This window comes from Girardinichthys multiradiatus, chromosome 9 (assembly GCF_021462225.1).
Source record: "Girardinichthys multiradiatus isolate DD_20200921_A chromosome 9, DD_fGirMul_XY1, whole genome shotgun sequence".
In the NCBI taxonomy this organism is placed as follows: Eukaryota; Metazoa; Chordata; class Actinopteri; order Cyprinodontiformes; family Goodeidae; genus Girardinichthys; species Girardinichthys multiradiatus.
This window is the reverse complement of record NC_061802.1, coordinates 11,471,243-11,495,421: the sequence shown is the minus strand read 5'-3', so window position 1 is coordinate 11,495,421 and position 24,179 is coordinate 11,471,243. Positions and strand designations below refer to the sequence as shown.

Genomic DNA, 24,179 nt, shown 5'->3' with positions numbered 1-24,179 from the left:
ATCTATGAATATCAGTTTTCATGTTTCACCAAAGATTCTTGTTTAGATACATGTCTAGAAGATTGTAACACATGATGATTTTTCTTATCTCAACCATTCTTCTGTACCTAGTAGACTGTGGTCCACTTGGAAGGTAAACATTTGCCTCCAGCGTCACTTCAAACCAGGACTGATGTCCATGCTGAAGAAAGGCCTCCCCACAGCATGATAGCGACACCTCTATGTGTCATAATAGAGATGGTGTTTTGAGTTTTAAGTTACAACCACACCTAGATTTCTGAATGTTGGCCAGTCTTGGTCCTGTGTTCAAATACAGAGACTCTGTGTCACATATATGGCTTGTGGCAATCTACAATTGGAGCCTCTTACGATTTTCTGTCAACAATGGCTTTCTTTTTGTTGTTCTCCCAGAAAGGCCAGATTTGTAGAGTGATTAGCAGAGTTCCCATGGATCTCTTGGCAGGTTCTGTGATCGATGCTCTTCTTGCCCAGCCTGACAGTTTAGGTGGACAGCCTTGTCTTGGTAGGTTTGCAGATATGCCATACCTGTTCTTTATTAGGATGATTAATTGAACAATACTCGATGTGATTTCAAACCTTAGATTATTGTATTTATTACTTAACCCTGCTATAAACATCTCCACAACTTCATCCCTGACATGCCTGCTGTGTTCCTTGGTCTTCATGATGTTTGTTCACTAATGTACTCCAACAAACCTTTGAGGTCTTCACAGAACAGCTGTATTTACACCATACTGAGAGATAATTACTCATAGGTGGAGTTTATTTACTAATTAGTCACTTCTGAATGCATTTGTTTTATTTATGGGTATCAAATTAAAGGAGGTTGGATACACATGCATACCACAGTTTTCAGATTTGAAAATAATGTAATATTTTCTTTCCACTTTTCAATTCTGCGCTACTTTGTGTTGGTCTAAAAAATACACTGAAGCTTAATGTGGCTAAATGGGGATATGGTTCAAAGGGTTTTAAAAAGGCAACATTAATAAAATAGAAGCTGCAATGAGGTGGAAAAACAGCACCAGTAATTTACAAAATACTTATAATGAAACACGGACCGGGTGATTATCTTGGTCATCCACCAAAGAGTTGTACTACTGCACATATTTGAGGTCATATACACACAGGGAGTGACAGGCGACAGAGGCAAAGCAAAGTATGGGATGATCATTGAGGCATGGGTCGCATCTGCAGTTTACATGCTGATCTGATGGTGTCGTTCCCATTGTCTCTGGTTCTGAGCATATATGCATGTGTGTGTGATATTCTGCCAGTTCCGCCTCAGTTCACCCCCTTCCCACTGCTAGGCGCCTATTTAACCTCACCTCACACACCAACCCCCTGCTAACTCAAACACACACGCGCAGACAGATGTCAGAGGGGTGACGATGTGAATGAGACACAGCCTGACTGCTCTGTGTGTGTGTGTGTGTGTGTGTGTGTGTGTGTGTGTGTGTGTGTATGTGAGAGAGAGACTGAGGCCTGCCCCTCTGGATGATGCAAAGCAGCTGGAAAGATCCAAAGGAGCAAGAACATTTCCTAAGAAATTCAGGCATAATTTCAGCAAGATATAATGAAAACGCAAAATAAATTTTATGAGATGATCTAAACAGAAACAATATGCAGGTTTTGTCCTTCACATTATCTCACACTTTCTCTCATGTGCCTCATTTACGCAGCACTCTCTGCATGCCGTAAATCATTCATTTCTCTGTTGTGCTGTTATTCTATATTTACATCTATTTGTTATTTGACGGCTCACATCTAGGCAACCTTGAGATTTCTACCATCAAGGCCAATAACTACATGTTTCAATTGCACTTTGAAGACAAAACAACATTAATTAGAGAATGAAATGGAGATGGGAGCATCACGTGAGGGTTGCCTCCAAATTGGGGCAGGGTATATGCAAAGCGCGACAACATTTCACACACATTTCCAGGTGCAATATCCCTCCACCCTTGCTGCCTCGCTGTTCCTGTGACGGTTGTGCTATGTGAGGTACATAAGCAGGAAGCTCGTCTGCATTGGTGCGCCGTGTTTCAGCGTGTGACAGGTCATCTTTGTACCAGCAGAGTGTAACCTCTCTTCTACTAAACCTTCAGGATGCGCGCAGGCTTCTCCCCCCTCCATCTGCTGGTCTTTATGAAGTCTGCACCTGATCACAGGAGCTTTGACTGCAGCTTCTGTCTCTACCACACTGCAGACATACCTAAGCCCTGAGCCACATCACTAACAAACAGGCAGATAAAATGACACGGGTGAAAACATCAACATTCTTTTTGCTTTTTGAGAATTTTAAAAGATGATTTTAGTATCTGGGTGCAGAAATTATGTTGCACTCTAAATTTAAATGTATGAAGAAAGAAAACATGTTATATAGATATTTTAGTGCCGCCACCTGTTAATACTTTGTAATAAGTCTTGAAATAAATTAGTCTTAACATGATTGTGTGTTTAGTAAGCAGTTCTGCAGCACATATTGTTTTTATGATTTTTAAGGAAAAATAAAAATCGAATGCCAGATGTACATTATTGACTAATACATATATTTTTTTTATTATTTAAAAGTTTGATACTTTGAGAGTAAATTAATTCAGTTCAGTTTATGTTTATAGCACCGATTCACAACAAATGTCGACACTTTATAAGACAAACAGATTCAGTTTATATACAGAAATATATTCAATTTAATCACATAGATAGATTCAAAGTCAATTTCATATTTGACATAAGACATAAAACACTTCACACGGGTTCAATTGATTACGTACAAATATTTCTGCCTAAGAAAACTCAGCCGATTGCATTGAGTCACTGACTTTGCAGCAAAGCCTCCTCCTGTACTAGCAACAGCGAAGGATTTGTTGCATTGAATAGTTAACTTTGCAACAATCCTTCATACTGAACATGCACAGTGGAAAGGAAAACTTCCTTTTAACAGGAAGAAAACTTCAGGCAGAACCTGTCTCGGTGTGCTAAAGTCCATCCATTTCAACTGACTGGAGGCCTTGAGAAGACAGAGGCGACAATTAAAAACACAGAACCATTAATCCAGGAGAATTTTCTGTTGTACAGAAAATATGAAGAGTTAATGGCAGCAACACCTCCTTAAGTGACTTAATCTAGGAGAGAAACACAGCTAAACACAGAACTAGTTGTAAAATCTGTGGGATGACAAACAGAGTACAGTTCAGTTCACTAAGTTTCAGCAATAGTTCCTTCGGTTTTTGTGTCTAGAAGTGAGACAGGATTAAATACAGAAAGACAGACTTACATGTATTTTCTGTAGAAAGAAAATATCAATCAATCAATCAATCCGTATTCACAGAATTGTGTCTATAAATTGTAACAGACAATAAAACAGTACACAATAAAATCTGAAATCATTAAATAACAATATTGTCAAAATTATGTGGCACTTCATGCTCAGATTATTAACTTATAATAGTAATAAAATAACACATACGGATCATGCTCGCTAAAATTGTCAATAACCAAAAAAAATCCAAACTGAATGGATGTATATTCAGTTTGCTTTTAAAAATAAACTCTCAGCTGGCCTCAGGTCTTTAGCAAGGCTTTTCCACAGGCTGTAACAGGAGAAAGAGGCCTCACCATGTGTTTTAGTCCTTACTTTAGGTATCAATGGAAGACCCTTTACAGAAGACCAGAAGCATGTCTGATTAATAGGTTAGGCAATGACTATTCCGTTTTAAATACCAGTAAGAGAACCATAAAATCAATTCTAAAATGGAGCCAATGCAGAAACTGTGAAATCGGTGTGATGTGAGTTTGCTTTCTGGTCATCGTCAGTATTGTTGCAGCTGAGTTCTAAAGTAGAAGTAATGGAAATAAAGTTATTTTAGAAAGACCAGAAAGCATGAACCATAATCTATCTACAAGTTAGAAAGGCATGAACTAAAGTCATTGCATTTTACTGAAACAGTTGCATTCTGGCCATATTCTTCAGGGGGTAAAATGTATTTTCTTGCGTGTTTCCTGAAACTGAAGTTTGACTTAACCTGGTCTGAATGACTGATTACTAGTGTTCGAAATTGTGCTATGAGTTTCTCTCTGAATGTCTATACTAATAATTAAAACTTCAGTTTTATCTTGATTTAGCTGAAGGATACCCTCAGTATCCATGACTTAATATCTAAAATACAGGTAAAAACGCATCAGTGGGTTAGGGGTCATAAGGAGACACGACAATAAAGAGCTGTGTGTTATCAGCGTAGCTACTGTATAAAAAAGTATCTCCTGGTGATAGCATATAAAGACTGAAAAGTGTGGGACCTAAAATTGTACCTGGGGGAATACCGTAGATTAAATTATACCATTATTATGAGCAATTTTCTATAATATTAAATGAATTACAAATACTAACATATGAGTTGAACCACTTCAGAACCATTTCAGAAGTTTAAATCTCTCTGAGCCTGTCAAGGATGATGTGGTCAAGGTTTACTACAATACCAGTAATGAAAGTGGATTCTGATCCATTAAATATCTGAGGTTGTATATGATTGGGTATAAAACCAGTCTGGTGTTTTGGAAGGCTGTTGATTAAGAACAAACTTCTACACAACTTTACTCAAAAAAAGAAGGTTAGAGATTGGTTTAAAATGATTAAACATTGAGGCATCAAGGTTACTTCTCTTCAGATGGAGCTTAACAACAGCAAGTTTTAAAAAGCATTTGGGAAGGCGCCCATCTGAAGAGAATAGTTTACAATGTTAAGAACATTATTTTAAAAAGCACGAACCCATTTTTAAATGATGTGAAAGTGCAGCTCCTTCCAATTTTGCTTCCAAGTCTGTCACTGATAAGTCTCCTTATTTAAGGGCTATAAGGACGTCCGCCCTTACGCTTCCCCTAGTCCACAAAAACAGCTGGGACACCCTTCCCCTTAGAAATGTAGGGTTAAAACTGAAGAGTGAGGGGAAAGGCACACATCACATGATTCCAGTAAACGTCCTACTAAGTAGAGTTCAACAAACTCCATATGCTTAGGCTCATCAGGGTTGGACAGAAAATACTTTTCCAGCCTCCTAAAAAACAAGGTAGTATTTAGATAGGGTCGAAAGATTCTTTGAGTGTCTCGTTACTGAAAAGCGCTATATAAATAAACTTACCTTACCTTTTGGACACTTGGTGACCCCAAGATGCCATTCTGCTGCAACTCTCCAACAGTGAGCTTTGAGGGTTTTTTTTTAACCTCCCATACCATCCTTCTCACTGAGGATGGTGAGAGGATAACCATGGGTTCGTTTTTCACATTTCCACTTATTTTTTTTTAACCTATTTTGAGATATTTTTTTATAGTTTTTGTGTTGACAGGATTAATAAACAACTGTCCTACTTGAATGGCATATTCTCCTCTCTTTCCCGTTTTGAAGAGTGGCTTAAGGAAATGTACCTGCGGGTAATAACATACAGTAGCTATTTATACAACACGAAAACAGAGAGCAATGGATTGTTAATTAGAAGTTCATTGAGACTGTGATCCACTTAAAAACGTAAAGTAAAATGATTATTCGGAGGATTGCTCATTTTGGAAAAACTGATTTTGATAAAAACAATTATTTCATAAAACCAGATTGTTTTTTTGCACTGCAAAAAAATACTCAAATTAAAGGCTAAATTTTTCTCGATTTTCTGTTTAAAATTAGACTACACCAATTAAAAAATGCTTTTTACAAATTTTTACCAGGGGTTAGGATAAATCTGGAGATTCCTGTAGTTGAATGACTGAAACTTGCTTTGGAAGTGTTTTAAAATGTATTTTTCTAGGTAAATATTTGGTTGCAAATGTTTGCATTCTTGTGCATTTGACTGAACTGCCACCTTGTTACATTACATTGCAAAAAGGCCCAAAGTATGAATGAGAGAGGTGTAACACGTCAGAGTAAAAACGGCACGTTTAACAGTAAAAGGTCTGAAGTGCCAGGATAAAGTCGGCGATTAAGCCGTCGCTATTTCCCCCGAAGGAAGAACCTGTTCTAACCTGGTTACCTGCAAGCGACACTGGAAAGTTTGAAAAGGAACGGAGGGAAGCAGATGATGGTACTTTCATGATAAAAATTATACCCAAATCAAACAGAAATCTTCTCTGTTAAATAAAGAATATCTGCAAAAAGAACACAAAAAGTTTTCTATTGGCTCAAAGCAGCAGATCAGTGCACAGAACCACTTTTAGCACAATGGAAATTCAACACCATTATTAAACAGTTTTCCACCAAACAGGGGTGCAGGCACGTGTGTTGAAGCAGAGGATTTCTGGGTGCAGCTCCCCCGTGTAGGCTGATACATTACTTTTCATCCATCCATCTAATTATTCCCTTGGAAACCTGAAATTTGAAGATACAAAAGACCGTCCCTATCTGTCACCGAGCTGCATTGATGTTATCGGAAGAAAATGTGGGCGTAGAGGAAACTCAATATAACTCATGCCATTAAATTCCACACAGCATTATTCACACACAGAATTGACAGATTTCTGTGAGACGTTTCTTTTAATCTTCAACTGTTGTTAGAGAGAAGGGGGGGGGGGGGGGGGGTACCACACTCCAGGCATCTTTCCCTTTTCCATATTTGCAGTAAGGTTAACAAAAACGGCTACTGAAGTGGGGGAGTTAAAAACACAGGCGTACATAACTTGTTGATTATTAACAGTGGGGAATGTGAAGAAGAAAGAGAGGTTTCCAGTGTTTAAATTGACATTCTGAAATCAGCATCTAAGCTTTTATCAAAGCAAAGGAAGCCATTTAGAAACAGCTGCACATGTTGTCCATGCAAACTAATCTGCAAAAACAATTCTGCCAAATAATGCTCTCAAAATTTCAAATTAGAGCCTGCACATCACGCACATCATGTGTGTTATAACATCAAATAAAACAGATTTTTTTTTATGATCAGGAGACTCAGCTGATGCCAATCTGTCCCCAAACTTGTAAACACACCTTCTCCTCAGATACATTTTATGACGAAGGTTAGATACATTTTAGTTTCAGGTAAAACTTTCACTGTCGATTTGTTTACAGAAAACTTTGAGATAGAGGTTACTTTTTATTGCTCATACACTTTACTTCTAAGTTTTTATTGGATTAACCCTAAATGATATGCCTTTTGATTCCAAGTATGAAAACATTTTTAAAGCTTTTCATATCTCAAAATAGAGTAAACACACTGGGAAAGTTTCATAGGTTTTGATAGTGTTTGCAGCACCTGACTGGTGCTTAAGTAAAAGCATTTATTAAATATTAAAAAAGCTTCAAAAAGATTGCAATACATGCTATTTTTGAAATAAAAGCCTAATTTAATGAAAGGAACTCTTTTGTCTGATTATTACCTGTAGGTCAAGTAATGTGACTGTGGAACAACCCATTGAAATAAATCTCTCAAAGAGAGATTCGGTGTACTTTTATTGAATTGACAAGTTAAAGAACATACATTTGATGTTGGCTGCAGGAATAAATTTATATATAAGGTTTTATATATATATATATATATAGAGAGAGAGAGAGAGAGACATTTATATATATATATATATGAAAAATCATGTGAGTTGTTTCTCTTATAAATTACAAAGAACATTATTTGTCACATTGGCACATTTAAATTATAAAAATTCAGGCTTTCTATGGCCTTCTAAGGATGAAAAGGATAGAAATCACACTGCCCATCTGTACTATACTGTATTAAATATACCTGTCCACCCTCATTGCCCTCATCCTCATTCTGTTTCTCTTTCTAATTCTCATCAGTCTTACCTTTGTTAAGCTGCAGAGATCAAATCAAAGTCATGTTGAACAGTTTGCTCATGAATATTATATATACTTCAACACACACAACCACAATGTCATGCTTCCATAGTAATACCATAATTGTTCACTGCTGAACTGAGGTAAGAAATACAGGAGAATTTTTCATACAATGGTATATTGTTCCCTCAGGGCAGCAGTTGTATTTTTACAAGTTGTTGTACATTATTTTATAGGAATATTATTTGTTGAAAATACAGTATATTTCTCCAAATGGTAAAGGACCAGGAAAACAATTTCAGACTCCTTTTTTGTGCAAAAGAGCAAAGCTGTTTCTTCTGCAACAGTCAGCAAAAAGGGGAGTTTAATTAACCAAATAAAAGCATTATTATTTGTTTCTTTTTGGTCTTTTCTCTTTTCTGTTTTGAACTCAACTGCATTGTCTTATTACTGGGGCTGAATTGGAATGAATGCAATTCAGTCCATCATGAATGGACTGAATTGATTATATATTTCTGTACATAAACTGGATATTTATATTGTAAAGTAAATTGAGACGACATGTGTTTTGAATTAAAACAATTTAATTTTCTTCTCTTTAATCTGAGCTTCACAATTTTCAATAATATTGGGAAACCATTTACCCATTTAAAACCTTTGTTCCTAATTCTAAATAGTAAAGATGTTCAAACTTAAGTTATAAATTACAACATGATGAGCAAGACAACGTGAAGTAAGTAAAAGAATGAGCGTTGAACTTCATAATAAACTGAACAGGAAGTGCTTTTTTTATATATATATATGTACCCGGAAGTGCCCTTGGAATGGTACAGCTAGCTTAGCAGCGGGAGAAAGTTGGAAGTAGGTTAACTAAGTTCAACAATAACTGAATAAAAAGAGGAAAACATAACAGTACTACACCCAACCAACAGGCCCTTGGACAGGAGACCCATTTGAAAACTGAATGTTAAACAGCAACATTTAAAATTCATGTAAATCATGACCAAAATATAAGGTAACAAATATTTAAGGTAGCAAACAAGTAGAAAATCCAAAACAATATTTTTACGCAAAAGAAAGGAAATGTAAGGAAAGGAAAGGTGAGCAAAGGAAAGGAAAGGATCTTAAAGGAAAGGAAAGGATTTTCGGTTCTTCATGCGATTCTGCATTGGAAAAGCAAAATTTGTCAAAAAGAAATGTCTGCATGGATTCACGAAATGAAATCAACTCAAGAGCATTGAAAAGAAAAAAATATATAGATATAGATGCATAATCTTCAGAAAGGTATTTAAGATTAGGAAAGGTCAAATGGAAAAGAAGGCAAAAAGAATGGAAATCTCATGTTGTTAAACAAAACATGGACAATGTTTTTTCCAGTTTACGAAGAGTAAGAGGAGCCTAGGCTGTTATCATTTCAATGGGAAAAACTGTTTCCTGATGGTATGTGGATGCATTTTTACCAACATTAATTTCCACGTCTACAGTACGGTGCAAAAGTATTGATAGTTTTTGGAACAATTCACAATATTGTTATGTTGCTACCAAAAACCTATCTGTGGACAGGGCAGCTAGTAGTCATGCACTCTTCAAATCTGGACTTTATGAAAGACTTGAAAGAGAAAAGAGAAAAGCTATTATAAAATAAATTCATTAGACATCTATTATAAAGTTTGCTCCAAGCCATGTTGTAGATACAGAATACATGTTGAAGAAGGTGCTGGATGAGGTCAAAATTCAGCTTTTTGTCTTCATGCCAAACTATGAGTGTCAGAATCCAGCTGGTCAGCAACCCTAAACATACCAATGCATGTTCATGTGTTAGCACAGACAGATAAGAATCCAGATTTAAATCTAGTTGATAATCTCTGGCAAGACTTGAAAGATGATGTTTAGAGATGCTCTCCATCCAATCTGACTGAGCTGACTCTCTCTACAAGCCACATTTTCAGACTTCTGTTTTTAAATGATCCTGAAAACAGTGCATTCTTTTCTTTTACGGTCATGCCTAGTTTGTATTGGTCTATCACATAAAATAGATACAAATAAAATACGTTGAGATTTGTATTTGTAAATTGCCAAAATGTGAAAACATTAAATGATTATGAGGAATTTTTCCAGGTACTGTATTATTGCAATTAAATGTTTTTTAAACTCATTTTGAATTTCATGTATTTATTCAGTTTTCGTTCTGATCAATAATTTCAAGTAAAACATATTTTATTGTAAATTTACAATTGAATGAACACAAACCTATCTGATTTTGGTTAATTTATTAAAGTCTTACCAGATGATTTATTTTATTGACAATTCATACTAAGATTTGCTCCAAAAAAGAAAACTTGATCCCCCCCCCCCCCCCCTCTTTTTAAGAGAATAAAAAATAAAATTCACTTGCGACAGAATTGACAGTCCTTGGGAGCATTTTGTGTTGAATCTCGCGGTATTTGACAGCTGCCCTGCGGGAATGCCGCGTTGTTTACATGAGCGGCTGACGGAGGAGCAGTGAGCTGATGAGGGGGGCCTTCTGGCTGAAAACACGTCTCGACTGACTCCACGGCACAGGCTCTCTCCGTGGGGGGAAGAAAAAAACTTTGTGTTGCACGGGCAAAGTGTCACTCAAGAACGGAGGCCAACCGAGTTGACTGGTTTGTTGCGACCTTGGACAGAAAGTCACAACAAAGACGAGCGCCATAATAACCATCGGAGGAAACTGTTAACGTGAAGGAGGAATAGCTTAGCAACAGAGTCCCACTTCCTGGTGAGTACTGACAGTCAACTTCTGAAGCGCAACCACAGCTATTAAACCTGTTGTTACGGCTGTCACGTATTTATGCGTGATGTTAGCGAACTGGCACAATTACAAATATAAAACTATCATTAGTTGTTGCTTCAACTCGAGTTTGACGAATGTAAAAAAGTTCTACGAAGTTCGCTAGCTAGCTGGCCAACTAGCATGCTACTTCGCAAAGTTTACCGGTTTTTTACACAGCTGACACTCTCGGTGAAGGTTAACTACAACCTAGTTAAGACACAATAACAGCGTATTTCCGTGATTTATTCCAAACTTTGCTTTCTGCTCACCAGAAGAAAGCCATGAGGGCAAACATGTGATGGACATACGACAGCGACTGCTTCTGTTGCAATGCTTCACTGTTATTATCAAGTAGAAAGTGACAAAAACTACATAAAGTAGTTGTAATATGTCAAACACTTTATGTGATGTGGATATCTATGCATGTCTTACTACACTTCTACCTTCTTACAAGCATGACTGTGTCTAACTTAGATGTTTCTGTAAAGTCAAAGTCAAGTTTTATTACAACATACCTGGTTTAATAGGTTTGTCAGCAACATTTTTAACAGTTGTATTTCAAAGCAAAGGATTTAACCTGAGAGGACACTAAATACTTTGACACCAAGATCATGTGTGTTGTTTAACATTAAAAGAGACCGTTTTAGCTTTTTAAAAGTGTATCTGGGGTAATGTATGTTCCTCATTTTATATTGAAACCTGTGAAAAGTTGAGAACAATACATGTAATAATAAGAAAACCTTGCGGAATTTCAAAAAGGTTTTTAGACATTACCATGAAGAACTGAACAATCTTTGACGTGACAGCACCTCTTTAAAGGTTAGAATAAATCTCAGCTAATTGATCTGTAATAGTCCTGTTACGCAGCCAATTTAAAAAAAAAAAGAGACCGAGAATATTCTAATGTGAAATAAAAATACACTTACCTTGCATTCAAATGTATGTTTCAAATAAAAAACTATAGTTGAAAACTCATTTATTTTCAGTGGCTTTAGTTTTTTGTGGAGTTTGACACCCTGCTGCAACTCTTGTGTTTATTCTGTATTTTAAACCTGCATTTTAGGTTAAATGATTATAGATCTGTTCACTTTTAGGTTGTTTGTACTCATATTTTTAACTTTTATGTTCTTGTTTGTTGTTGGGCTATGTTTCTTGGTTTGCTTCATTTGCTCTACTACATTTTGACAAATTTGCGTTGTTATTAAATGTGCTTTTTAAATCAGTTGATAATGACAAATACCATAGTCTATTCTCGAAATTATTTTCTTTAAACTATTTTCAATTTATGAAGGAATCTCGTCCTAGCACTGGCTAATTAACAATGTGCTTGTGTATTAAATCAGCGAATCTTTGGAATATAGGTAATTAAACTTGTTTTTTAAGGATTGTTTGGTTGTTTAAAAAAAGTACACATCTTAGAGTAAATCAACATGATCCAAAATCGGAAAGAAAATCGAATTATTTTTTTAATTATGTTGCCAAAACATCACATTTAGAACATGAACTGTTCATAGTTAATACTGTTATAGTGTTCAGATTAGCATTCCCATCAGAACTGATGGCAATATGAGAAGCTTGGGATATGTTGTGGACACTTGTGGCTTGTCCTATATAATAAAGCAGTATAATTTGCCTGCTAAAATGGGACCTGTGTTCTGTGGCTTTATTGGCGCAGCATATTTAAAACTGGTGTTTTTGACAGCAGAGTATAGTGAAGGCTGAGTTGTTATGGCTTTGACCAGTCTTAAATGCTACAGAGAAGCTGCGCAGATGCTGCAACCGCTAGGTAGCACTTTAGCTTGTTTATTTTATGTACCAGTTATGTTTGCATTTGTGTGAGGCCATATCAAGCACATAATAAAGTTCGACATTACGGAAGCTACATATGTTGTGGCTCTTGAACAGTGCACACATAAAGCTTTTGTTAGATTCAACTTTCTTTATACATCATCTCTGCAGACTGTGATGCTAGAGAGGGGCGTCCTAATCTCTGGTTTGCCTGTGTTCTCCATGCACTGTCATTGTGGTGTTGCTTCATGTGCTGCTTTTCCAAAGTTGCATGGCAAAACACGGAGGTCTGCATTTAAGTTCTGAACCGCAGGCCCGTACCGAAAATAGTCATTAACAATTACGTGTAGTGTAACACCCCCACCAAGTATCTAAATCTCTTGAGATGATAAATGCATTGTTCCATAGCAGTTGTTCTAAGTGTTCACCTCCCGTGTATCTATGTTTTTTTTTTAATCAGTCTCGTTAAAAGAATCAATGGATAATTGCATAAAGTGGCAGATAATATGCAGAGTTAAACAGCCAACCTGATATATGACCAAAAGATTCAATTGGACTTGAATTGTAGTGAAATATACAACGATTACTGTTTGTTTATTTATTTATTTATTTATTATAAGAATATTTATCCAATACCTTTAAAGTCAGACTGTATGCATAATTTGTTTGTAATAATTTATCATTTGCATGATCTTAAACCAATAAGAAAATCTATTTGGGCATTTCCATCTCTATTAGCCCTAAAGTTTAACTGACAATTAACAGACTCCCATGAAATGTCGCTGTCTCTGCCCATCACAGTCAAATACTGAAGGGGTTACACGTTTTTCTACAACTACAGAAGGGATGATTCAAACGGGAGTTAGTGGGAGCTGACATACCTTGTTGACCCGATTATTACTCACTCCTCTGTTGCCACATTTGATCATCGTCAGAGACAACAGGCTTGAGTCTGCCAGCGTCATCAGGTGATTGAGATGAACGCTGGCTGCCTCTGTGAAGTCGATCATCAAGGAATGTGTCATAAACTGGATTATCAGAAAATGGCTGACAAATGTTTGCATCAGTCTCTGTGGTGAAAGGGTTTCTGCCTCGATGTCTTCCTTTGAGTTTCAGCTAATAGCAGGTGAATTACATCTGACAGGCTTTTGCAACACTATATGATTATCTCTGTTCTGCGGTTTGGATTGTAAGCTGGGTGAGTGACGATAAATTAAGTCTGATCTGTTTGAATAAAAAAACCCTGTAAATAGGGCTAGAGTCCAATTAACTTGTTTTATTTTTGTAAACAGAAAACAGTAGACAATATAATACTTAGTATAAGTGATGTAAGTATGTGCCTTTTTTTCCATTGTGCAGTTATTGCATTTTTTTAAATAATTGCTTATCTTTAATGTGCCACTGAATGCTTCCATATCAATTCAATTCAATTAAATTTTATTTATATAGCACCAATTCACAACCCGTCGTCTCAAGGCACTTTACAAAGTCAATTCAATTGAATCATACAGATTTTAAGTCTGGTACATACATTCCAATTAATCCTAATTATCAAACAGTGCAGTCAGATTCAGTTTTTATTCAAATTGGTTAAAGTTTTTCTATCTAAGGAAATCCAGCAGATTGCATTGAGTAGGTGACTTGCAGCATTCACTTCTCCTGGATGAGCATGTAGCGACAGTAGACAGTCGTTTGCATTGACATCGCAGCAATCCCTCATACTGAGCATGCATGTCACTGAAGAGGAAAACTCCCCTTTCCAGGAAAACAGGAAGAAACCTCCAGCAGAACCAGGCTCAGTGTGAGCAGCCATCTGCCACGACCGACTGGGGGTTTCAGCGAACAGATCAGACACAAAAAGAACACAAAAGCACTGATGCAGTAGTACTTTCTATAGGAAAGAAAGAAAACCTTAATTGTTATAGCTCCTTTAGAGGCTTTATCTAGAAGAGAAAGACAGCTAAGCAGATGAACTCTGAGCCTGTCAATTTGCTGCTGATACTAATACATTTTACTGTTGAGAAAGAAGTTAATTGTCATTCTATACTCAAACTGTGTTTCAAAGCAAACATGGATCTGGTGCATACTAAACATATTTTTCACAATGTAAACAGGGATCTGATTCAGACAAATGTACACAGCAGCAGCCCTGTACAATTTCAAAATTTCTGGTAATTTTGCAAAATATTTTCTTCATTGAGTACGTACAGCAGTAGGGTAGGTTGTCACGGTTCCTTACCTTTTTCTGCTCTAATCGTCAGCTTCAGTCTGGCTCCACCGTAGCCTGTGTTATTATTAGCGATATTAGCCTCCAATGCCTTTACAATGTAGCGGTGAAGTAATGGAGGGGAGCGGGCTTTTTTCGTTGCTTCACTATTTAGTGGCTGACTGATCCGTCAGCTGATTAGCATTTTCCTGCGTTGATTCATACCAGTAGAATGGATCGTTGCGTGGTTCTGAACGGCACACCTGGGAAGCGCATATCGATGGGGGAGTTCCGACCGAAAAAACGTCACTGGGGCGTCTGTATCTGTGAAGCTAATATTTGAACAGATAGCATTAGCTTGTGTTGTTTATTACTTCACTGTTGAAGATACTGGAGCTTTACTGACCTTTTTAAGTCTCTATCAAACATCACTGCCACAGTGTTAGCTTGTAGCGCTAGCATAGCTAGTATGTGCCATCCTTTGATATTTTGGTTTTTTCTGTCCCTCTGCCTCATAGGGAAAGTATGTCCAAACACCACTTTTGTGCTGTCTTGATGGCTAAAGAGGGTCCGTTTTTTATATATATATATATATATATATATATATATATATATATATATATAACGGACCTTAATACCCATTGCCTTACTTACATTACTTTACAAAGAAAAGTTGGCATTTTTTAGTACAAAAAGGCTATCATTAACCATTTCTTAAACTTACCTGTCCGCAAATTGTCTTTGATTATTAGAAATTATTTATTTATTTTGTTTCATGATTAATTTTCACATTTATTGTATATCATTAAATAAGATGTAAACAAAGATTTGTTCTTTAAAGATTGAAATAAATGCATAAAGTTCCATCTGTGGTGCAACATAAATGAATAAAATGTGGCTTTTATTATCTGTGTATTTACAAATATAAAAGTATGGAGGATGTCAAGTAAAGAAAAAAGGGCTCAATTCAGACATGAGATTTCAAAATGCAAAAACTTTGAAACTAAATGTTAAATAAACTGAGTTTAAATATCTATGGTGATTAAAGTCAGGGTCTTGGATTATGTTGACAAGTCATGGCGGCCAGTACTTAAACAGACATCTACATTCACTTTTATTGTTCTTGACAATTAGTTTTAAACGCACTAAAACAATTTCCTGAACTGGCCAATGAATGTCTGTTATGTTTTGCTAAGTGCTGGTGAATGACATATTTACAAACCTGGGTTTTTGACACAAAGGGTTTGAGGTTTGCTTTTGATTTGCTATTAACTTCTGAAATTTCTCTGCTACTGAGACATAAAACTCTGAGTGGTGATTTTGCAAAGAGGGATTTACCAAATCACTCAGTCTTGTGCGAGTTTCCTGTTTTAGCCCTGAAGCTAGCCCCTTGACTGGATTAAAGATCAGATGAGACATTTGTCATCTGACCACATTTAACAGTCATCTTGCCTTTGGGTTTTCACAGAGAACAACAAAAAAATGTTGCTCTCTTTTTCTTTTTGCAAAGCGTATTTGAAAGAAGATGCTTCCTGAGGCCTTTTTTAGCCACATTAAACACTATCTTATGCATGATGTGAAAGACCTAGACCTAGCCACATAGAGTGCTTAAGGATTCAGGCTTTATTGTTGTTTGGTGCATTAAAAACAAGTGACTTATTGACAATATATGAGAAGAATGTGGGTTAAATACAATGGAGTCTTTATAGATTGGAAGAAAACAGTCTTTCCATTACAAACTCTATTTGGTTAGAGTTTACAGGAAGGTCTTTGGCAAAGAATGTGGGTTGTCTTAGCCGCTTCTTGCACTCCTTTCAAACAGCCAGCCTGTCAATATTTTTCATATCAATCTCCCTTTATTAAATGCAGGGTCACTGATGGTTCAAGCATCCAAATATCCTAGGAGGATGCCTCGGAGCTCCTTGTGTCACGTGAATGGTGTTAACTTCACTCTAGCATTGATACTTCTTCTCATCAAGCCCTTAGGAAAACAAACTACAAAGATATGCAAACACAAAAAAATACTGACCTCAGACCTGTTTCAAAGTCGAATGAAATCCTTTCAGTGCCCTTTGGTCTGCTTAGGTTATGACCGCACTGTATCAGCGGTTTATTTCAAAGGAAAGGACTCGGGTTTTGTTTGTTTTGTTCATGCCTTTTAGACAAGATTGGACTTGTTTTTTTGGCTCCTAAGTCATATTTTATTTAAAGTAACTATCTATATTCGGTAGAGTCACCAGCAAACTATGAAGTTATAGATACATTAACACATAAATGCTACATTTTATCTTACAGAGAAGAGCCTTTTAGCAGATCAATAAATGCCTTCATTACTGGTTTTACCAATTGATTAAAGAACAATACTAACCTTAATTTTACTCCAGAATGATCATTTATGATAGTAAATGTGTTTTTTCTTTAATTTGACCCAGAAGCGCATTTGATGGCAATTTTAAATTTGTACATACAGCATCAGTGTCAGTCGGTCCCATAATCTATCAAAAAGTTTAAAATCTGAATTTTAAATCCTTTATCTCGTTGGGGAACAATTCACTCACATTCAAATAAGCAAATGAGGTTCTGGATATTTATTAAAATAAGATTTATTTTATCAATCCAATTAGATATATATATTATCAAAGATGATGCTTATTTTCAATCACACTAAGGTCAATTTCCTACTTATTGAAGCAAGAGAAGCATAAACACAAACAAAATGATCAACACTAATTCTGCTTGATACTAAGACTTTCTAAGAGGTAGAGCTTGAACCACAAAAAAGGCTCAGTTTTTAATCAGTTTTACTGGTCTCTCTCTGGTGTTTATAGGGAGGGTGGAATAAGTTTTGGGGGGAAGAGGAGAAAAAAGGCAGACAGAGAAGTGTTGAAACATTTGGATAGACCAGACTCTTGGACCAGAACTCCGCATCAGCAGAAGCAGCAGCAGAACCCTTTACTTTGAAGGCCAGGATGTTCTTGTTTTACATTTCAGTAAAGTCTCACTGCATCATCTCCCAGCTTGGCTGACGAGTTATTCTCAGCACCACAGCAGTTGTCCTGTGGCAGGAAGGTAGCAGGAGTTACAAGCCAATCAGATACGGACTTTAGGGAAGGTTTGGCCATGTCACGTTCCACAGCCAATAACAGGGATGGAACCTATTACTTTTGTCCTACCACAGCCACCTTTGTAGATAAATCTCTTATAATACTAAAAGAATCTTGCGAAGACAATATTATTGGTAAATATTGCGATGACAATGTCAGGTGTAATATGTGCCTGTTTTCTTTTTTCCTCTCTTTCTCATCTGTGTGACTTTTAGTAATTTGTGCAATGCCATTTGAGACTCTGTCTAAAATGTTTATTGGCATATAAAATACAAGTTCATATCACTTAAAATATTTCGGCCAACATTTATTTCTCTCGTGCAGTTCTTTGTGCCATTAATATTGGACGCACTGATATTGAGGTATATACAACAATATATTCTCAATATTTTGTGCCGTCCCTTGACAGCCGGTCACGCTGGTCGTCTAGCAGCGACTGCACCCTGCACAAGACAATTCAGACTCTTTTTATGTGCCGTTTCGCAATGGTGGAATGATCCACTGAGTGCCACCAGAACAGGGGTTGGTAACCAGAATCAGCTTTATTCATTATTGAATCTTGATTTATTTTGAATAAAATAAGGTTTTTCATGTTGGAGACACATTAAGATACATTTAAAGTTGTTTTACAAACTTATTTTGAGCAAGCCACTTCGGGGCCATATTAACAGAAATATTTTATATCCTAACGGCGACGTCAGCATGGGATAAAAGGCTGTTATCACTATCTGTAAGAGTCTAGCAAGGGCATTTGTCGGTACACTCGTAGGAGGAGACAGTTAAAAGCTTTTAAAGGGTTGGAGTTGGGTGTTTGTGTTCACTGCAACAATTATTGGAGATAGTTTTGAAAACAAAAATGGAGGTGAAGACTGCACTGTTTAAAGCAGAGGCATTGATTGCACATGTGTACACACACACACACACACACACACACACACACACACACACAGTTAGAACTTTTTAATCATCAACATTAAACTTAGCAGCATTATACAATAGTTCCTTTTTTAAATAAGCACCTGTAGTCACCTGTATGGGCAGCTGCCCTGTTGGAAAACTGTTTATTGCATTACTGATCAGCGTACAGGGTAAGTCAAATTAAAGTTACCATGCTGAAGATGTGTCCTCTGCTTCACTGCTTTTGTGTAACTATTACCTGTCACAGAAAACACCTGAAATGCTGCTGTTACTTATTTTTGCTTGTTTCTTATAAATGTGTAGAAGTGACACGACATTCTCTGTAGGTAGAGTCTGGAATAGAGGTCCAAAATATCAGCAAAACTCGCAATTGCGATATTATTGCAGAATATTGTGATAACAATGTCAATATAAATGTCCTCAACACTCTGTGACATTCAGCATCTCAGCCACTATATATACATCAGGTGTGGGCGTCAATGGCAGTTAGAGTCCATCTAAATGGTCAAACATACTAGTGCCATCGCAATATCAATGTATGTATGACTGCATGGCATTTCAAATATTATAACCTGCCAAATATTGTTATTAAGCAATGTTTTGCGATTGCAGTGACTCATGACAAAGCTGAAACTGTAATTAAAAGGCTTTAAGGCAGAACCCTGTTTTCTAACTGGCTATCACTCTGGAGTTTCCTCTTGCTTTCCATCACTTTTTATTATAACCAATGCAAAATATCCAAGCGCCTCAAGATACAGTTCGCTTTCACACAATAATTACAAGATGGTATATGCCACTGTAAACACGAGATCAGTGACAGCACACATTTATCATGAAATGAGACAAAAGCAAAATGGTTTTGCACTCATGAGCAGAAAGAATAGGCTTCTTGTGTGTCTTTGTGTTTCTTGCTGACTGTGCTATGGGCATTTGTTCCAGGCTCACCACAAATAAGACTAAATGTCTCACACAGGATTTATTATAGACGAGCACAAATTTGCATGTTTTGACAGATTGTCTGTTTTATCCTCCCTCTTTCTAATATAAAATGCTGGGGACATTTTATTTTTTTCCTATTCCTGCACTGTTTCTAATAAGTATAGCTATAGGTTGTTATTTTGTCATGAATCAGAAGAGCAGAAAACTCCTGAAAAATGTTTTTAACATTTCAACTCATTTTTGATGCAATTGAATATGCATCTTGAGGTTTTTCAAGGCAACTTAAAACATGTATCTACTGTTACAGGAAGAAACAGAAAGTTGGATAAATCCCATTTCCCTTTTTCTAAAGATTTGTCTTATTCATTGAATCTTATGACTATCAATTTAATTTGCTAAGTTAATGAAGGAGATGAGCCTTTTCTGTAGCTGTTGTTTACACATGATTTAGTGGAACAACATAATGTGCAGACATGGTGAATTAAATGAAAGCAGAGGAGAAGGAAGCTAGCTTTAGTCTTGCAAGCCACTCCTGGTGAAAAGATTGACATTTGTTGCTTTCAAGAAAAGAAGGATACTTCATTGTCCTGAACAGTTCTGATGAGGGAGCTAACTGGGAAAAAAAAAAACAACAAAAAAACAGGTAATACTGAAAAAATGAAATGTGTACCGACCGGGGTCTTTCTGCATGGAGTTTGCATGTTCTCCCCGTGCATGCGTGGGTTCTCACCGGGTACTCTGGCTTCCTCCCACAGTCCAAAGACATGCCTGTTAGGTTAATTGGTCACTCTAAATTGCCCTTAGGTGTATGAGTGAGTGTGTGCGTGGTTGTTTGTGTGTTGCCCTGTGATGGACTGGCGACCTGTCCAGGGTGTACCCCGCCTCCCGCCCATAGACTGCTGGAGATAGGCACCAGCTCCCCCGCGACCCACTATGGAATAAGTGGTAGAAAATGACTGACTGACTATATGTACAGGTCCTTCTCAAAATATTAGCATATTGTGATAAAGTTCATTATTTTCCATAATGTAATGATGAAAATTTAACACTCATATATTTTAGATTCATTGCACACTAACTGAAATATTTCAGGTCTTTTATTGTCTTAATACGGATGATTGTGGCATACAGCTCATGAAAACCCAAAATTCCTATCTCACAAAATTAGCATATTTCATCCGACCAATAAAAGAAAAGTGTTTTTAATACATAAAACGTCAACCTTCAAATAATCATGTACAGTTATGCACTCAATACTTGGTCGGGAATCCTTTTGCAGAAATGACTGCTTCAGTGCGGCGTGGCATGGAGGCAATCAGCCTGTGGCACTGCTGAGGTCTTATGGAGGCCCAGGATGCTTCAATAGCGGCCTTTAGCTCATCCAGAGTGTTGGGTCTTGAGTCTCTCAACGTTCTCTTCACAATATCCCACAGATTCTCTATGGGGTTAAGGTCAGGAGAGTTGGCAGGCCAATTGAGCACAGTGATACCATGGTCAGTAAACCATTTACCAGTGGTTTTGGCACTGTGAGCAGGTGCCAGGTCGTGCTGAAAAATGAAATCTTCATCTCCATAAAGCTTTTCAGCAGATGGAAGCATGAAGTGCTCCAAAATCTCCTGATAGCTAGCTGCATTGACCCTGCCCTTGATAAAACACAGTGGACCAACACCAGCAGCTGACACGGCACCCCAGACCATCACTGACTGTGGGTACTTGACACTGGACTTCTGGCATTTTGGCATTTCCTTCTCCCCAGTGTTCCTCCAGACTCTGGCACCTTGATTTCCGAATGACATACAGAATTTGCTTTCATCCGAAAAAAGTACTTTGGACCACTGAGCAACAGTCCAGTGCTGCTTCTCTGTAGCCCAGGTCAGGCGCTTCAGCCGCTGTTTCTGGTTCAAAAGTGGCTTGACCTGGGGAATGCGGCACCTGTAGCCCATTTCCTGTACACGCCTGTGCACGGTGGCTCTGGATGTTTCTACTCCAGACTCAGTCCACTGCTTCCGCAGGTCCCCCAAGGTCTGGAATCGGCCCTTCTCCACAATCTTCCTCAGGGTCCGGTCACCTCTTCTCGTTGTGCAGCGTTTTCTGCCACACTTTTTCCTTCCCACAGACTTCCCACTGAGGTGCCTTGATACAGCACTCTGGGAACAGCCTATTCGTTCAGAAATTTCTTTCTGTGTCTTACCCTCTTGCTTGAGGGTGTCAATAGTGGCCTTCTGGACAGCAGTCAGGTCGGCAGTCTTACCCATGATTGGGGTTTTGAGTGATGAACCAGGCTGGGAGTTTTAAAAGCCTCAGGGATCTTTTGCAGGTATTTAGAGTTAACTTGTTGATTCAGATGATTAGGTTCATAGCTCGTTTAGAGACCCTTTTAATGATATGCTAATTTTGTGAGATAGGAATTTTGGGTTTTCATGAGCTGTATGCCAAAATCATCCGTATTAAGACAATAAAAGACCTGAAATATTTCAGTTAGTGTGCAATGAATCTAAAATATATAAACGTTAAATTTTCATCATTACATTATGGAAAATAATGAACTTTATCACAATATGCTAATATTTTGAGAAGGACCTGTATGTATATATATACACAGTACAGACCAAAGGTTTGGACACACCTTCTCATTCAAAGAGTTGTCTTTATTTTCATGACTATGAATATTGTTGCTTTACACTGAAGACATCAAAACTTTGAATTAACACATGTGGAATTATATACTGAACAAAAAAGTGTGAAACAACTGAAAATATGTCTTATATTCTAGGTTCTTCAAAGTAGCCACCTTTTGCTTTGATTACTGCTCCACACACTCTTGGCATTCTGTTGATGAGCTTCAAGAGGTAGTCACCTGAAATGCGTTTAGTTGGACCATCATTTATTTTTCAACAGGACAATGACCCCAAACACACCTCCAGGCTGTGTAAGGGCTATTTGACCAAGAAGGAGAGTGATGGGGTGCTGCACCAGATGACCTGGCCTCCACAAACACCGGACCTGAACGCAATCGAGATGGTTTGGGGTGAGCTGGACCGCAGAGTGAAGGCAAAAGGGCTAACAAGTGCTAAGCATCTCTGGGATCTCCTTCAAGACGGTTGGAAAACCATTTCAGGTGACTACCTCTTGAAGCTCATCAACAGAATGCCAAGAGTGTACGGAGCAGTAATCAAAGCAAAAGGTGGCTACTTTGAAGAACCTAGAATATAAGACATATTTTCAGTTGTTTCACACTTTTTTGTTCAGTATATAATTCCACATGTGTTAATTCATAGTTTTGATGCCTTCAGTGTGAAGCTACAATATTCATAGTCATGAAAATAAAGACAACTCTTTGAATGAGAAGGTGTGTCCAAACCTTTGGTCTGTACTGTGTGCATATATATATATATACACACATACACAAATTTACTAAGCAATTAGAGTTGGTTCTAATTTGTTCTTGCTATTCAGCTTTGGATCATGGTCCACTTCTGCATTGATCCAGCAACAGTCTGCCAAATGATTAATTTCTGCAAAATTTCCACTCCCCCTGAGAAATATGAATATTAAATGGGTTTTTTGTGTGTTATGAATCACTTTGAAATACATTTTTATGAAATCGACATTGTCATTTTCTGTTTTGTTTCACTTTGTCTCGTTTATAAGCAAGCCATGTAAGATGTCTCTTTAGTCTTTCCTCTGCCGCCCTCGCTGTTTGTACCCTGACTCACAGCAGTTTCCCATGGTCTCCCTGGTCTCTTAGTTTGGCCTAGGGCTTTGAGGTTGTGGTGAAGGCTTGGGGGCATTAAAAAAAGCATAAAGAGTCATAACAAGACACTTCTGTCATCTCCTGCTGCCCCACTTGCCCTCAAGCCTCTTTGTCTCGCTCTCTTGCCATTTCCATGCCACACATCTCTGCTTTTCCCTTCTTTACTTCTTTTTTATCTCTGAATCTTCCCTCTTGATGCTTACCAGTCCCTGACCCTTCTCCACCACTTTTCCTTGCTTCTTCTTCTTAAGTTTATCCTTGGTGTGTTGTAATTCTCAAAGTCTGTCTCCCCTGTTTCTTGGCCTCCCACTCCTGGAGGTCCTGCCTACCTGGGGCTTTCTCCCCAGCCTCCTGGCCCACTGTCAGGGAGGCAGGCAGCCTGGCTCCCCCAGCGCAGCAGGAAGCTGCAGCAGCAGGGGTTAGGGCTGCATGGTGCTGCCGGCTGGCTCCGTCAGAAGTCCTGCCAAGCCAAGGATGAAGGACCTTTGCCAGTGTGGTATCTGGGCTCTGAATAAAAATATTTTACAGATGTTTATAGCAGCAGAGATGGGACGTTAATTCATGTCTTATAAGTTGAGTCAATGTGTTGATTTGTATTCTGCAAATTATTATTTCAATTTAGCTTCAAGTATAATTGAAAAATGCTCCAAACTGTTGCTGCTCTGGATTTGGCTTTGAGGAAGTGGGCTTGTTGCTGGAGGATGTAAGTTGGTTGGTCCTCTTCTGGACGGGCTGGGAAAAAAAAAGATTGATTTTATGGAGTTGTCTTTTCACAGGTGGGAGGGTGGTGGGTCTCGTGTACTGTGAATTCCTGGCTGGGTTCCCAACTGGTTCTGGCTTGTCAGTTTAATGGTGAATATTTAATATT

At 37.7% G+C, this 24,179-nt stretch overlaps 1 protein-coding gene across 1 annotated transcript in view; it reads left to right on the top strand.

Annotated features, from left to right (window-relative positions):
• The first annotated feature begins 10,258 nt into the window (after window positions 1-10,258).
• The window catches only part of nek7 (NIMA-related kinase 7), a 113,364-nt gene continuing 99,443 nt past the window's right edge, over window positions 10,259-24,179 (top strand). The window contains exon 1 of the mRNA XM_047375172.1: window positions 10,259-10,548. The gene's annotated coding sequence lies outside the window, so the exon portion shown is untranslated. The remainder of the gene's footprint in view (window positions 10,549-24,179) is intronic.